The sequence below is a fragment of the Rhinolophus sinicus genome, chromosome 17, assembly GCF_057876585.1.
Source record: "Rhinolophus sinicus isolate RSI-liver-muscle chromosome 17, RSI-T2T, whole genome shotgun sequence".
Classification (NCBI taxonomy): Eukaryota; Metazoa; Chordata; class Mammalia; order Chiroptera; family Rhinolophidae; genus Rhinolophus; species Rhinolophus sinicus.
The window spans coordinates 206,262,754-206,278,667 of record NC_142517.1 but is presented as its reverse complement, the minus strand read 5'-3'; the positions used below and the strand labels follow the sequence as shown (position 1 = coordinate 206,278,667).

The 15,914-nt window shown below is 40.8% G+C and overlaps 1 protein-coding gene across 2 annotated transcripts in view; it reads left to right on the top strand.

Annotated features, from left to right (window-relative positions):
• The first annotated feature begins 2,511 nt into the window (after positions 1 to 2,511).
• The window catches only part of GPR55 (G protein-coupled receptor 55), a 53,078-nt gene continuing 39,675 nt past the window's right edge, over positions 2,512 to 15,914 (top strand). Inside the window, exon 1 of one of the 2 annotated variants that reach the window (XM_074314811.2) lies at positions 2,512 to 2,830. The gene's annotated coding sequence lies outside the window, so the exon portion shown is untranslated. Of the gene's footprint in view, positions 2,831 to 12,356; positions 12,728 to 15,914 lie in introns of those variants that run through there. The other variant, XM_019739742.3, reaches the window with a different exon arrangement.

Sequence of the window (15,914 nt, the reverse complement as noted above, 5' to 3'; positions counted from 1 at the left end):
TGAGGATGCAGGGAAGCGAATCTCCCCTAGCCTTTCTGGAGGGAGTGTGGCCCTGCTAACACCTTGATTTTGGGCTTCTGGCTTTCCGAGCAGTGAGAAAGGAAGTTTCTACTGTTTGGAGCCACCAAGTTTGTGGTAGTTTGTTGCAGGAGCCCCAGAAAATGAATACACCTCCCAAACCCCAGCGTCTGCTCATTCCCAAGGGTTTGCTCTTGTTCAATACATTGGTGTTTTGCCCTGTTTTGCTCCGTGTTTTTTTTTTCCCCCCCTGTTTTGCTCCGAACTCCGTGTTTTGCTAGGTAGTGAGGCTGGGTCCTGCCTTCTCGTTCCATGTAAAATGCACTTGCACCAAGAATTTCTTGTTTCTAGGAGACTGTCACGTGGCATGTCAGGCTGGGTCTCAGCTCCCGCCCCCCACACAAGAACACAGGATATGGTGAGGCCAAAAAGGAACACCCACGGAGCCATAGGTAGGGCAGTCATACCACTGTCGCCTCACTGGAGGCTGGATTCACACAACGTGCGACCTGCTATTCACTTTTCTGCCAACCGACTGACTCGACTCTCCTCAACTCGACTCCCCAGCACAGCTGCAGCAGTTATACTAGTGGCCAACCGCTCAACGGTTACAGCTGACGGCCAGCTAGCCACAGCTGATGGCCATGCAATCACAGTTGATGGCCATTTATTACCTGAGCCAGCACCTTTCCACGTGAGGGCGAGAGCCTGGAAACTGCACTCCTGGCTCTGTCCCCACTGAGACCATGGGTGATGAGGGTTGGGGGAAGGAATTAGCAGAGAAGGGTTCCATTCTCTAGTGCAAATACTGGGTTTTCTCTTAACCAAATTTGGGCAAATAAAGTGATCTGCGACCTTTACAAAGCTAACTGGACACCTCTGGGGTGCAAACCCAAAAGACAGAATTGTGCATATGACCGTGTGCACGTGTGCATGTGTGTGTGTGGGTGGGGGTGGGGGTGGGGGTGAGAGAGAGAGAGAGAGAGAGAGAGAGAGAGAGAGAGAGAGAGAGAGAGAGAGCTTGCATGTGTGTTCCTAAGCTGTTCCTCTCCAGCTCCTTCCTGGCCAGCAAAGCAGAGGAGGCTTGTCACCTGGGATATGGGCTGCTGCCTAGAATCTGCTTCTGACAACAAAGACCAAAATACCAGGAGGCTGCACAAGATTGAAGGCTTTTTTGTGTGTGTGCTTCTGGGAGGGGCCTCCATAAGGACTGACAGACCAAAGCACAGCATAGGCCTCGCCTCTGTGTGCTTGTGCAGTGGCCAAATGAGATCTGTCACGCCCCTCCATGGCAGGCCTCTTCCAGGATGTACCTGGGGAAGGCCCCTTGACGCACTCCTTTTTATTGTCCCCCAAATCCACCCTATCCTTGGAGCCCGTTGATTGTATTTCCAGCTTGTGACTCAGATGTCATGTTAGCAGTTCCCCCCAACACCATCTCTGTTGGCATCTTGTTCATCCTCTTTACGGCAGTTGTCACGGTTGCAATTTGCCTGTGAGCTCTGTTAGGACAAGGCTGCTTGTCCATCAGAGTGTTCCCCGGAGCCCCAAACCGTGCCTGGCACTCAAGAAATACTTAGCAAATGATTGAATAATGAGTGAATGAATGAATGAGAGCAATTCTGAACCCAGATGTTGCTGGGAAGGAATAGAGAAACTTCCCCAGTGGAGCTGAAGTCCACCTAGGAATAGCCCCAGGCCTCTTGGATAAGAATGGTGGAACCCTCGCCCAGTAAGAGGCCCCACCCCTCCCACCTGAGCTTCGGGCTGGGACAAGCCAGAGGTGTCACTGGCCCCAGGACCTTGAGTAGGGGAGCTCCATCCCAAGCCTTGGGGCATTGGGAGGCTCTTTCTCTCCACCTGTGTGGTGTTTTAGATGTGTTTCCCATCCATTGGATTTTTCCAGAGTGTCTGCAAGTGGTGGGGGTTTTACCAGGTGACTAATGGGGGTGAGGTGTTTCAAGGAACATGAAATGTAGACCCTTCCCTCTTTTAGGAAGACCTAAAGGGAGGATGGATCTAGTGTAATTTGGGGAGCCGTTCTAAACTCCCTTCATGGGTGGCAGACTGCCTTGGTCCTGGCAGGAAGCTCTATCATAACCTCTCTGTCCACCTGCAGTCGCCCTCACTCCAACGTTTTATTTTGAAATTGTCAAAACTACAGAAAAATTGAAGGAAGAGCACAATGAAGACCTTTGTACCTCCCCCGAGATTCTCTAGCTGTTAACATTTTGCCATGTTTGCTTTTTCTTTCTCTCCTCCTCTCTCTGTATATTTTACATGCTTTAATTTTGCTGAACAATTTGAAAGCAAGTCTCTGACATCTTGACACTTCACTTCTAAATATCTCAGCATCTCCTAATAAGGATGTTCTCCCACAAAACCACAATACCATTATCATAACCATAACAGCATCCAGTATACTATCTGTATTCAAATCTCCACAATTGTCCCCCAAATATATTTCATAGCTGCATGTTTTTCCGATCTAGGATCCGATCAAGGTTCACGTATGATATTTGATTTTGTCACGTTAGTCTATCTTCACCTAAAACTGTCTCTTATCTTTTTGTTGTCATTATTGCTATTGTTTCTTTTTTGTGACGTTGGCTTTTTTGTTTTTTAAACTTTTATTTATTTAAGTGTGGTTTTCCAGGACCCATCAGCTCCAAGTCAAGGAGTTGTTTCAATCTAGTTGTGGAGGGTGCAGCTCACACTGGCCCATGTGGGGATCCAACCGGCAACCTTGTTGTTAAGAGCACCGCACTCTAACCAACGGAGCTAACCGGCTGCCCCGACGTTGGCTTTTTTGGTGAGTCCAGGCTAGTTGTCTTATAGGATGTCCCACATGCTGGATTAATCTGGTTGCTTATTCATGGTCAGATTCAGGTTTAATACTTTTGGCGAGTTCCACCTAGGTGATACCAATGGATTCCTCATTGCATCACGTCAGGGGGCCAGTAATGTCAGGCTGTGCCCTCTGGGAGATGCTGAGTTTGATCAACAAGCCTCTCTCCACGTTCTCCGTTGTAATTAGTAAGTTATTCGTGGGATCATCACGTAGTCACAGGATCAACTGACTATCCAGGTCACCCAGTAGTTTTAGCAATCATCGATGAGGTGGCCTGAATCAAGTACCACAATGGGGGTTGCAAAGGGGTGGCTTTTTCTTCTTTTATTCCTTCCACATTTTACTAGCTGGCATTTTCTGTAAGAATTTCCCCCACCCTCACTTTCCTTTTCCCCCCCCTAAAAATCACTGTGGATTTGAAAACATGTGTTATAACCTAATACTATCATTATTCATTTTGCTGCCACATTGTCCCACGCGGAGCCACAGGAGCCCGCTCGGTCAGCTGGTGAATCACTTTGACAGCCTCACATTTACCTTCGTGCACTTCTTTGCTTTCTGGCACCACAAGGTAGTCTGGGCTCACCTTGTACATTTTCAGTCTCAGACCTAGAATTAACCATTTCGCCACGGAGTCCCGGTTCCCACAGTGGGGAACACGATATAAAAACGAACAATTTAGGGCTATGTGTGCTCATTGCTATGGGGGTGGTGTTGCTTCTAGGTCTGTCAGTGAACAGAATCGGAAAACTCCGTTTTTAAAAAAATCATGAGTTCAAACTGATATTTCTACTTCAACTTTAACATTATAGGGTTTTTCTTTAACTTCTTTCACTTATTACCAGCATCTTTTCTTCTCTCACAGTGAAATACATATTTGTTTAATACTATACTGTGCAGAAAGGAGTTTCACAATTACAAGACCGATATTACTCTTAACAATACACCTACTCAGTGAAATATAAGGTTTGTTTTTTGCAGTTGTTTTTGTTCTTAGAACAGACCCCATTAGGAATGTACTATCAGAGTACTCAGATTAACTCCTCGCTCTGTGTGGTTAGGTTATGAGTCTAATACGTAATCAGTTTGTTCTCTACTTGTTTCCACTTTTTTGTAGGGTTTGCTTTATCCCATCCTTCTAAAATTTAACTTTGTTGTTTGACTACATAAAATATTTATATGGCTCAAAGTTAAAAAAATATAAAAAGGTATACAAGAGGTGTCACCATCACCCCCATTCTTTCTACACTGTTTCCTCCCACCTCCATAATTAGTTTCTATTATACTTCCTGTATTTCTTTTCATGAAAATACACACACACACACACACACACACACACACACACACATTTTCTCTTCCTTCTTTTACAAAAGCCAGCATATTTCCTCTTTTTCACATTCCTCTGAACTTTGTTACCCATTTATACAGACCTCTGGCATGCACTTTCATTTCTTCCTGCTGTAGAAATCCCGCCTTCACATGGGATCCATTCAGTGTTGGGTTTTGCCTAATCAATTGATGCTGAGTATCTGGCAGAACGCTATGATAACCTCAGTGTCGGTGTCAGGCAATCCCTGGGTCTCTCTGGGGCTGGCACGACCTCTAGATTCTGAGAGTGATGAGAAGGCAATAGGACTAGGGTCCAAATGCTGGTGAAGGTCACACTGCAGGTTGACCTCTCCTGTCCTGCCTCCAGTCCTCCAGCGTCTCTCAGGATGTGGGTGGCTTTGGAGTTGAGTTTTGGAGGAGGGGCTGTGACACTGGAAGATTATGAAATGTTGCCAGGAGAGAGGCAGTTTGTGACAAACACTTGTCTTAGTCAAAGCACACACTTAAAAAAAAGAAAACTGAAGTAAAATGCATAACATAAAATTCAACAGTTTAACCATTTTTAAGCGTGTATTTAGTGGTTTTAACATATTCACAATGTTGCAGAACCACATTTTCATCGTCTCCGAAGGAAACCTCATACCCATTTCCCCCTCCCCCAGCCCCTGGCAATCACTAATCTGCTTTCTGTCTCTATGGATGTGCCTATTCTTGACATTTCAGATAAACGGAATCGTAGAATCTGTGCTTTTTGTGTCTGGCTTCTTTCACTCAGCATAATGTTTTCAAAGGTTATTGATGTTGCAGATGTATCCGTATTTCATTCATTTTTATGTCTATTGGATGGATATAGTACAGCCTGTTTAGCCATTTATCAGCTGGTGAACTGATAAGTAGCTGAGCTCCTTCCATTTTTTGGCCACTGTGAATGGGGCTGCTACGAACATTCTTATACAAGTCTCTTAACACCTTTTTTCTATTCTTTTGGGTATCTATGAAGGAGTGGAATTGTTGGGCTGTAAGGTAATTCTATGTTCAACCCTTTGAGGAACCACCAAACTGTTTCCCACAGTAGCTATACCATTTTACGTTCTTACCAGCACAGTATGAGGGTCCAATTTCTTCAGAACCTTACCAACACTTGTTATTTTCTGTGTCTTTGATTATAGCCGCCATCTCAGTGGTGTAAGTGGTCAAAGTATAGACTTTTTGACACAAGCTTGAGATGTCCTGTTATATGCTCTAATGTTGCCCTTTGGTCCCATCAGACTATTTAAAGCTCCCATTTTCCTGTAAATCAGATGAGTCTTCATATACATTAAGTTGATGGCCCCAGGGATTCATGGATATAGGAGGAGAATTATATACATATATAAAGCGATGTGAGCTGAATGTTTGCAAAAAAGTTTTTTGGTATTTTTCCAGCATATAGCCACACTCACAATGTACTCACAATGTACTGTGAGAGTATAGAAAAACAGGTGATATAATTAACTTGGGGGAAGGGTGTGAAATACTTAATGAGACAGGCGACCTATAAGACTCTTTGTAAAGCTACAATGTGTGTGTGGTGAAGGTAATGTGGCCCAGTCTGGGGCATCTAGTCCCCCTGAGAAAACCACATGAATTGCGGGAGTAACCCATCTTACGACCAGGCCCGCCAGGGGAATTTTCAGCCAGGTACCTTACCATGCTGCTCAGGGCCTTAGCAGCTTGGAGGCCAGGTTTGGGGCTAGGGACCCCAGTGAGTCAGAGCCTGAGACCAGCAAGGGTGAGAATTACCACTTCCTGTATATGAAAAACACTCAGAGGAACATGAGTTCCCACTATAGCCAAGAAGCAAATCAGATTCTTTCTTTATCCCTTGGCATGAAGCCCCCTGCAAACTCCTGGAAAACCCAAGGAGGCACTGCCCACGGAGTTTACATGGCGAGGGCCAAGGAAGTTTTCCTTATATCCGGTTAATGACTTTCATTATGGCAGCCAAGCAGATGCCAAGAACATTCGTTTAATAATGTAGGTTTTATCTCCTGGTAGCCTCATGCCTACTAAAGTACCACAAAGTTTGGAAGTGGAAAACTTCCACCTGGTGGATCAGGAAAGGCTGAAGAGATGAGGGGGTGTTTGTGGGGGGGGGCTCACCTTAAAGCATGGGTGGCATTGAGATGGAAGGGGACAGGGGAGGAAGGTAAAGGTGTATCCACATACATGTAACTGAGGGCTGAACCCGGAAACCAAAGGTGAGTGTTCCAGAGTAGAATGGACTTCTAGGATAAACCCATAAATCTGAAACGTATCCAAACATTTTATTTTAAAAGTTTAGTGGCCACATTTTTAAAGTTTGAGGTTATGTAACAGGAGTAATTATTTCTTAGTGCTGTTAATTGGGAGAGTTCTTCCATAGTTACTCTACTAAACATTTGCCAGACTAAAAAGACACTCACTTTTATCTGAGGTAGTGGATATTTTCCCACTGAGGTAGGAGCAGGATATTTAGGGGACACCTGGGCTACCCAGGACAGTCACGTTTACTCCTGGGTTCTAGGTGTAGTCACAAAAAACAACTATTTTCACAACCCAAAGTGTCCCAGTTTGGACAATAAATTATATTGACACTCCTATTACCATGGATTATTATGATATTATTTCTTTTTTAAATTGTGATAAAAAATACATAACATAACATTTACTGTTTTAACCGTTCTTAAGTGTACAGTTTGATGACATTAAATATATTCTCATTGTGCAACTACCTCTACAATCCATCTCCAGAACTCTTTTCATTTTGCACAAGTGCATGCTCTCTACTCTTAAATATTAACTCCCCATTTCTCCCTTCCCACCCCAGCCTCTGGCAACCAGCATTCTACTTTCTGTCTTTATGAATTAGACTACTCTAGGTACTTCATATAAGTGTAATCATATGGTATTTGTCTTTTTGTTACTAGCTTATTTCACTTAACGTAATGTTTTCAAGATTCATCTATATTATAGCACGTATCAGAGTTTCCTTCCTTTTTAAAGGCTGAATAATATTTCATTGTTATATATATATATATATATATATATATATATATATATATATATATATTATATATGACATTTTGTTCATCCATTCATCTGTAGGTGCACACTCAGTTTGCTTTCAACTTTTGGCAATTGTGAATAATGCTGCTATAAATGCTGGCGTACAAATATCTATTGTGTCTCTGCTTTCAATTCTTTTTAATTCCAGAAGTGGAATTGCTGGATCATATGATAATTCTCTTTTTAATTTTTTGTGGAACTTCCATACTGTTTCTAATAGTGGCTGCACCATTTTACATTCCCACTGAAGGTTCTAATTTCTCCATATCTTCATCAACACTTGTTATAATAGTCATCCTAATGGGTATGAAGTGGTACTTCATTTTGGGTTTGATTGCATTTCCCTAAAGATTATGATGCTGAGCATCTTTTCATGTCCTCATTGTCCATTTGTGTGTCTTCTTTAGAGAAATACCTATTCAAGTCCTTTGCCCATTTTTGAATCAGGTTGTCTTTTCTTTATTTTAGTTTTTGTTTTTGAGTTTTAGGAGTTCTCTATATATCCTGGATATTAATCGCTTATTAAATGTGAGTATGTCATGGATTTTGTTTGACAAGATTCTAGAACTTTTCTTTCTTATAAAATTTTGAAATATAAAGAATCCCCAAATTGGGCTTTTACTTGAGTGACTCATAGCCTAAATATATAATTGAATTGTATAACTAAAAATTAGAGAGCCATCTTAATGGTAATTTAGTCTAATGTTGCAAATGCAAGTATACCAAGCAATTTTATAAAGATTCAAATAAACCAAATATCTATTATTCTACTTAATATGCTCATCTAAAACTTTACATTATGTGTTGCCCTATAAAGGATGCATTGTTTGTCTTAAAGTTATTTAGCTAACACATTCTCTTAACCATCAATCTACTCCCTGATTTATCTATTGGGAAGCTCTTAATAACTGTTTTTGGTACATAAAATAAATGCCTTCCACAGTCATCATTAATTCTTATAGTGTTTTACTCTGGCAATTCATATCATTTTTTTCTTAAATGTTTGGTAGAATTCCCCAGTGAAATCATTTGGGCCTGGTGCTTTCCTTTTTGAAAGGTAATTAACTATTGATTCTATTTTTTTGAATAGACCTATTCAGATAATCTATTTCTCCTTGTGCAAATTTTGGTAGACTGTGCCTCTAAATGATCACCTCTGTGGGCATAGAATTGTTGATAATATTCCTTTATTATCCTTTTAATGTCCATGGGATCAGTAGTAATTGTCCATTTTTGTTTTGATATTATTAGTTTTGTCTTTTCTCTTTGGTTAACTTGGCTAGAGGTTTATCAATTTTATTGATTTTTCCCCAAAGAACCAGCTTTTGGTTTTGTTGATTTTCTCTATTAATTTCCTGTTTTCAATTTCATTGATTTCTGCTCCAATTTTTACCATTTCTTTTCTCCTGCTTGTTTTAGGTTTCTTTGCTCTGCTTTCTCTAGTTTCTTCAGGTGGAATCTTAGATCATTAATTTTAGATCTTTTTTCCCCCTAGCATTCAATGCTATACATTTCCCTCTAAGCACTGCTTTTGTTGCATTCCTTCCATAAATTTTGATAATTTTTATTTTCATTTTCACTGAAAATATTTTTTCTTTTGAGACTTCTTTAACCCATATGTTGCTTAAAAATGTATTGTTTAATCTTCAAATATTTTGGGATTTTGCAGCTATCTTTCTGTTATTGATTTATAGTTTAATTCCATTATGGTCTGAGAACATAATTTATATGATTTATACCTTTTTAAACTTGTTTAGATCTGTTTTATGGCCCAGAAAGTGGTCTCTCTTGGTGAATGTTCCATGCGAAAAGAATGTGTATTCATTGGGTGAAGTATCCTACAAATGCTGGTTAGAACCAGTTGATTGATGATGTTATTCAGTTCAACAATATCCTCACTGATTTTCTGCCTGCTGGCTCTGTCAACTCCTGACACCAGTAGAAGGACGGTGAAGCCTCCAACTATAATAGCGCGTTTATCTCTTTCTCCTTGCAATTCTATCAGGTTTTGCCTTACATGTTTTGATGCTCAGTTGTTAGGAGCATACACATTGAGATTGTTATGTTTTCTTGGAGAATTGACCTCTTTATCATTATGCAATGCCCCTCTTTATACCTGATAATTTTCCTTCTGAAGTCTGCTTTATCAGAAATTAATATAGCTACCCAGATTTCTTTTGATTAGTTTGCATGGTACACTCCTTTACTTTTCTCCATCATTTTACTTTTTTTAAAAATAAAAGTTTTCTTTATTGTGGTAAAATACAAACAACATAAAATTTACCATTTTAACTATTTATAAGCATACATTTCAATTGTATTAAGTACATTCATATTGTTGGGCAACTATCACCATCATCCATCTCCAGAACTCTTTTCATCTTGCAAAACTAAGACTTTATATCCATTAAACAATAACTCTGCACCCCACCCCCTGGTGACTACCATTCTACTTTCTGTCTCTATGAATTTGACTACTCGGGATTCATCATATATGTGGAATCATACAGTATTTGTCTTTATGTGACTGGCTTATTTCACTTAGCACAATGTCCTCAACGTTCATCCATGTTGCAGCGTGTGTCAGAATTTCTGTCCTTTTTCAGTCTTCCATCCCTTTAGTTTTAATCTATCTGTACCTTTATATTTAAAGTAGTTTTCTTGTAGAAGACATATAGTTGGGTCTTATTTTTGTATCCACTATGACAATCTCTGTCTTTTCATTGGTCTATTTATACCACTCACATTTAAAATAATTACGGATCGAGTTGGATTAATATCTGCCATGTTTGTAATTGCTTGTATTCATTGAACTTGGTATTTGTATCTTTTTAAAATCTACACTCTTTTTATACCTTTTCAGGCTTTAATTGAACATTTAAAATGATTCCACTTTTTTCGTCTCTCTTAGCATATCAATTATACTTCTTTTAGTGGTTGCCCTAGAGTGCAATAGACATTTATAGGTAATCTAAATCCACTTTCAAGTAGCACTATATTGATTCAGTGGTAGTCCCAATTCCTTCTTCCTGTCTCTTATGACATTGTTGTCATTCATTTCACTTATCCATAAGCTATAACCACCTCACCTCATACATTGTTACTACCATGTTTCCTCGAAAATAAGACTGGGTCTTATACTAAGTTTTGCTCCAAAAGACGCATTAGGACTTATGTTCAGGGGATGTCATCCTGAAAAATCGTGCTAGGGCTTATTTTCTGGTTAGGTCTTATTTTCAGGGAAACACCGTATTATTACTTTGAATAAACAATTACCTATTAGATCAATTTAGAATAAGAAAATAAGAAACTTATTTTACCTTCATTTATTCCTTCTCTAATTCTCTCCCTTTTATTAAAATAATGTAAGTCCAAGTTTCTGAGTTACATCATTTTCCTCTCTCTGAAGAACTCCTTTTAACATTTGTTGCAAGGCACATTTTACTGGCAACAAATTTCCTCAGTTTTTGTTTGCGGAAGTCCTTACTTCTCCTTCACTTTTGAAGGATAATTTCACTGCATACAGAATTCTAGGTTAGTGGGTTTCATTGTTTTTTCCCAACACTTTACTTCCTTCTTGCTTGGATGGTTTCTGACAAGAAGTCCCATGTGATTCTTATTTTTGTTCCTCTATAGATAAGGTTTCTTTCCCCCTCTGGCTTTTTCCTCAAGATTTTCTCTTTGTCTTTGGTCTGCCTTTTTTTTTGGCAGTTTGTATATAATATTTCTAGGTGTAGATTATCTGGTACTTATCCTGCTTGTTCTCTGCTCTTCCTGAATCTGTGGTTTGGTGTCTATCATTAACTCTGGAAAATCCTCAACCATTATTGTTTCAAATATTTCTTCTGCTCCTTTCTCTCTTTCTTCTCTTTTTGATAGTCCCAAATACGTTGTAACAAAGTATTACACATGTTATACTTTTTGCAATTGTCCTTTTGCTCTTGGATAGTCTATTCCATTTTCTTCATTCTCTTTTCTCTTTGCGTTTCAGTTTTGATTTCTAGCATTTCCTTTGATTTTTTTCTTAGAGTTTCCATCTTTTTGCTTTCATCACCCATCTGTTTTGCATGTATCTATCTACTCTTTCTGTCAGAGCCCTTAACACGTTAATTATAGTTATTTTACATTTCCTGTCGAATAATTCAAAAATCTTGTCACATCTGAATCTGATTATGATGATTGCATTGTCTCTTCAGACTGAGTATTTTGTTGTCTTTTAGCGTACCCTATAATTTTTTTGTTGAATGCTGGATATAATATATGTGATAATAGGACCTGAGCTAATCAGGTTTTAGTGTGAGGTTTTATGTCACTCTCATTAGGGTCTGGGCTATGTTTACTTTTTCTGTAGCTGTAGGTGCCAGAGACTTCAGTTTCCTCATTTTATTTTTATCTCCTCTGCTGTTTGGGGGTTTTCTTAAGAACTGCATCTTAAATAGAGTGTCTTGAAGCTCTCTCAGTTGTAATTTGCTTTTATCATCCTGGAGCCTGTTGATGTGATTGTAAGTATAGTAGATTGAATAGCGTCCCCCCAGATTCATGTTCACCCAGAACCTCAGAATATGACCTTATTTGGAAATAGGGTCTTTGCAGATGTAATTAGTTAACAAGGTCATACCGAATCCAAGGACTAATCCCTTATAAAAGGAGAGGACACTCAAGGATGTACACAGAAAAAAGACCTTTGTGATGATAGAGTTGTAGAAGAAGAGCTACAAGCCAAGGACTTCCAAGGATTGCCTACAAACACCAGGAGCTAGGAAGAGGTGAGGAAGAATTCTTCCCTAATGCCTTCAGAGAGAGCATGGCTCTCCAATACTGTGATTTTGGACTTCTAGCTTTCAGAACTGTGAGAGAATAAATTTCTGTTGTTTAAGCCACTGAATTCGTGGTACTTTGTTATGGCAACCTTAGGGAAATAATACAGTAAGGTAATGGGGGAGTAGAAGTTCTGTAATCTTATGATTAAATCTCAGTGGGCCTGAGGTCCTGGGCCTGACTTGCAGAAGCATTCCTTGGCCTTTCTTTTTCTCCCCTTATATGAGACCGGAAGTCTGGAGGGGGCTGGAGCTGTCTTGTTGCCCTTCGCTCAGGGCAGATAAGGCTGTAGTAAAGCAGTTTTCCTTGTGGTAGGTCTTTGTTAAGGAGAACAGAATGCCCTGTCTGGGCTTTCAAAAATGGTTACATTTCCCCTGAACATATTTTAAAATAGTTACTTTTCTCCTCCTCTTCTCTGAAGCATGGGGATGTTTTTCCCACCTTCACAGTGAGAACCTGGTGGGGCTCCTGGAGGTAAACCCCAGGAAAGCGTGGGGCCTCCCTAAGACTGGAACCCCAAGATGTTTAAAATCTCAAGCTAGTCCACACTCAGCCTCCAGCAATTCATCAAACCATTTAACTGTTCCTACCAGTTGCCGGCTCCAACAGCGGCTTCTGCTCTCGGTAAGTTGTAATTATCTGTCTTCCTCTGTCTCTCCAGATTTCGGGGTGGTGGTTTGTCCTGTGACCTCAGTTCTCTAATAGATCTAAGACAAGTTGTTGATTTTCAGTTTATTTAACTTTTTTCTTGTGAAGGGGAAGTAATGACTTCCAAGCTGTTTACATGTAGGAACTGTTTTTTGATGGTTTTTGTTATTCAGAATTACACATAGTTTTGTATTGTGATTCTAGCTCCCTACTAATTTTGTTTCCTTTTAAAGGCATTTTTCTTTTATCTGCTGAAGACTATAGGAAAAAGACATGGGAAAGTTACAGAAGCTCAGAATCTTATAAAATCTCTCAGAACAATGAATTTCTAGTCTATGATTCTGATTTCCCTTCTAGAGATTTCTTAAAGCCTCTCTTGTATCTGACCTTGGCGGATGATGGTCACTTCTCTTACTCTGCCACCAAGCAGTTCTTATCTTGTCCTTCTTAAAAGTTTCTTGTGTGTTTCCTTGTCTTGCTGTTACTCTGCAAACAATGTGAGGTCCAAGGCTCAGCCTTCTCTGTTCTCGATAGTTGCCTGCAGTCTCCCACAAAGCCAGTCTGTGATTAGGACTCTGAGAAAAAGGACCATTAGTTGAATGGGATTCTTTCCCCAAGTTGGTTTGGTGTAGAATGTATCATACACATCACTAAATGGCCACTTACTGGCACATAAGCCCAGGCTTGTGCCCATGTGTCCATCCTGTGAGCCTGGCTCTAAAAGGGACACACGACAACTAGGAAGACCCTTTCTGAATATGACAACTAGAAATTTGCCCAAACTATCAATACATGTTCCTTGTAGAAAACTTGGGAAATACAGATAAGTATAAAGAGGAAAATAAAACATGATTCATAGGACCAGAGGCACTATTTTGGTACAATTCCTGTGGCCTTTTTACTGTGTATTGTTAATGCTCAGGGAAAGGATGAAGAGTTCTGTAAGAATGAATAAAAATCAAGGATTACTATTGCTGCAATTGCTATATATGTATACAAAAAGGGATAACACAGTGGTATAGGAATGTGGCTGGGCAGAAGCATAGCTTTTTGGTCAAATGTGTCTGGCTTTACTTATTGGATGACCTTGGGTAAGTTGCTTCTCTGTGTTTCAGTTTCCTCATCTGCAAAATGAGACTGAAATTATCTACCGTCTAGGGGTGTTAGGAGTAATTGAATGATCTGATATACATAAAGCACTCACCACAGTGCTGGGAACAAGTGCTCAATAAATGGAGCAGTTGGGGGAAAAGAAAGGGGAGGAGAAGGAAATAGAGACAACGTAGTACATATGCTTACCATTGTACTTCCAGGGGAAGATTTCCTGCTTTTTAAATTGTGATGTATAACAGTTAAAAACCCAGGCTTTAGCTTGTCTTCACCAGAAAAATGCCAGCTAATAAATAAAGAAGAAATTATAGAATTAGGTAGTCATCATTTTGCAAAGACCCCTGCAAATAACTGATTCAGTCAATATCATCAACGGATACTACAACCATGGGTGAAAGATTTTTGGGTACAGAATATTCACACAGTATCAAAGTATCACTTTGCAGATTATGTGTTGATTACAGTGGAGGACCTGCCAGACATCACCTTAAAAAATGATCAAAATTCAATTCATACATAATGAGACAAACTAGATTTCTGGTCAAGATGGCAGAGTAGGTAAACGCTGAACTTGCCTCCTCTCACAACCACATTAAAATTATAACTAAACCACAGAACAACCATCACTGAGAATCTCCTGAAGTCTAGCTGAACAGAAGTCCTATAACTAAAAATATATAGAAGAAGTCACCTTGAGACTTGTAGAAGGGGTGGAGATGCAGAAAGGGCTGGTACCACACCTGTGTATGGCAGTTAAAAATCAGGAGGGATATCCTGGCTGCAGAGGTTCCCCTCTGAGGAATGAAGGGTCCCAGCCCCACACCAGGCTCCCTGACTCAGGGTTCCAGTGCCAGGGAGAGAAGTTCCCATAACTTTTGGCTGTAAAAACCAGTGGAGATTGTAGCTGACTGAGTCAGAGGACTGCTGGAGTCCCAGGTCCTCCTTTAAAAGGGTCTGCACACAGACTTACTGACTTACAGACTCACTTGCTCTGGGACAGCAGCTTGAAAGGCTCCAGGGACATACAAGAGGAACTGAATTCTCTGGCTTCAGGGTGAGGGCTGGAGGGGCAGCTTTCTTTCAAACAGAAGTGCTAGCAGTAGTCATTGTTCTTTCGATGAACCAACCCCCTCCCAGTGTGCAGACATTGGTGAGCTTCATATCAGAGTCTCTGTCAACCTTGCTAACACCATTTACCCATCCTGGTGATTCTGAGACCCCATCCCACCCAACTTGTGGGCCTACCCAAGCCACTTCCAGTGGTTTTTCCATGCGAACAACCTAACTTGGCTCATGCTACAGATGTTCCTAAAATCTTTCAAAGGTTCAGAAACCCCAAACAAGCAGCATCTCGCTTTGGCATGCCCTGTACCTCTTGATCAGCAGTCCCAAACCCAGCACTAGTGTCAGCTGGCCTCTGTTCCCAGCCTAGCCTCTCCCGGGCACCTCCAAGCCCAGCATGGGTGGTGGCCATATGTGAATTGTTTTGTGGTTCATTCCAGGTGGCCCTGGGCAGGGCACAGGCTGTGGCTGAACTTTGCCTGTGGCTGGACCCCTCCCAGAAGGCCCCACGTCCATCATGCCCTGTGGTCTGCTTCCAGCTTAGCTGAAGTACCACCTGGCTGCCTCTGTGGACAACACACCCAAAGGGCAGACTGAGCAGGCACAAGAGCCCTGCTAAAGTGAATCCTGCTCTAGAGCATCAGACCCTGAAGAACATCACCTCCACTGCAGTCATGGTCAGTCCTCACAACCAATCAGCCCGAGGGTCAATTCCTCCCATTAATGTGCCAACAGTAACCAAGGCTCAACTACAGTAGGAGGGCACACACAACCCACACAAAGGACACACCTGCAGCACCCAGCTCAGGTGACCAGGGAGACTGCACCACTGGGCCCCACAGGACACCTACTACATAAGGCCACTCTACTAAGACTGGGAGACATAGCAGCTTTACCTAATACATAGAAACAAACACAGGGAGGCAACCAAAATGGGAAGACAAAGAAACATGTTTCAAATGAAAGATCAGAACAAAGCTCCAGAAAAAGA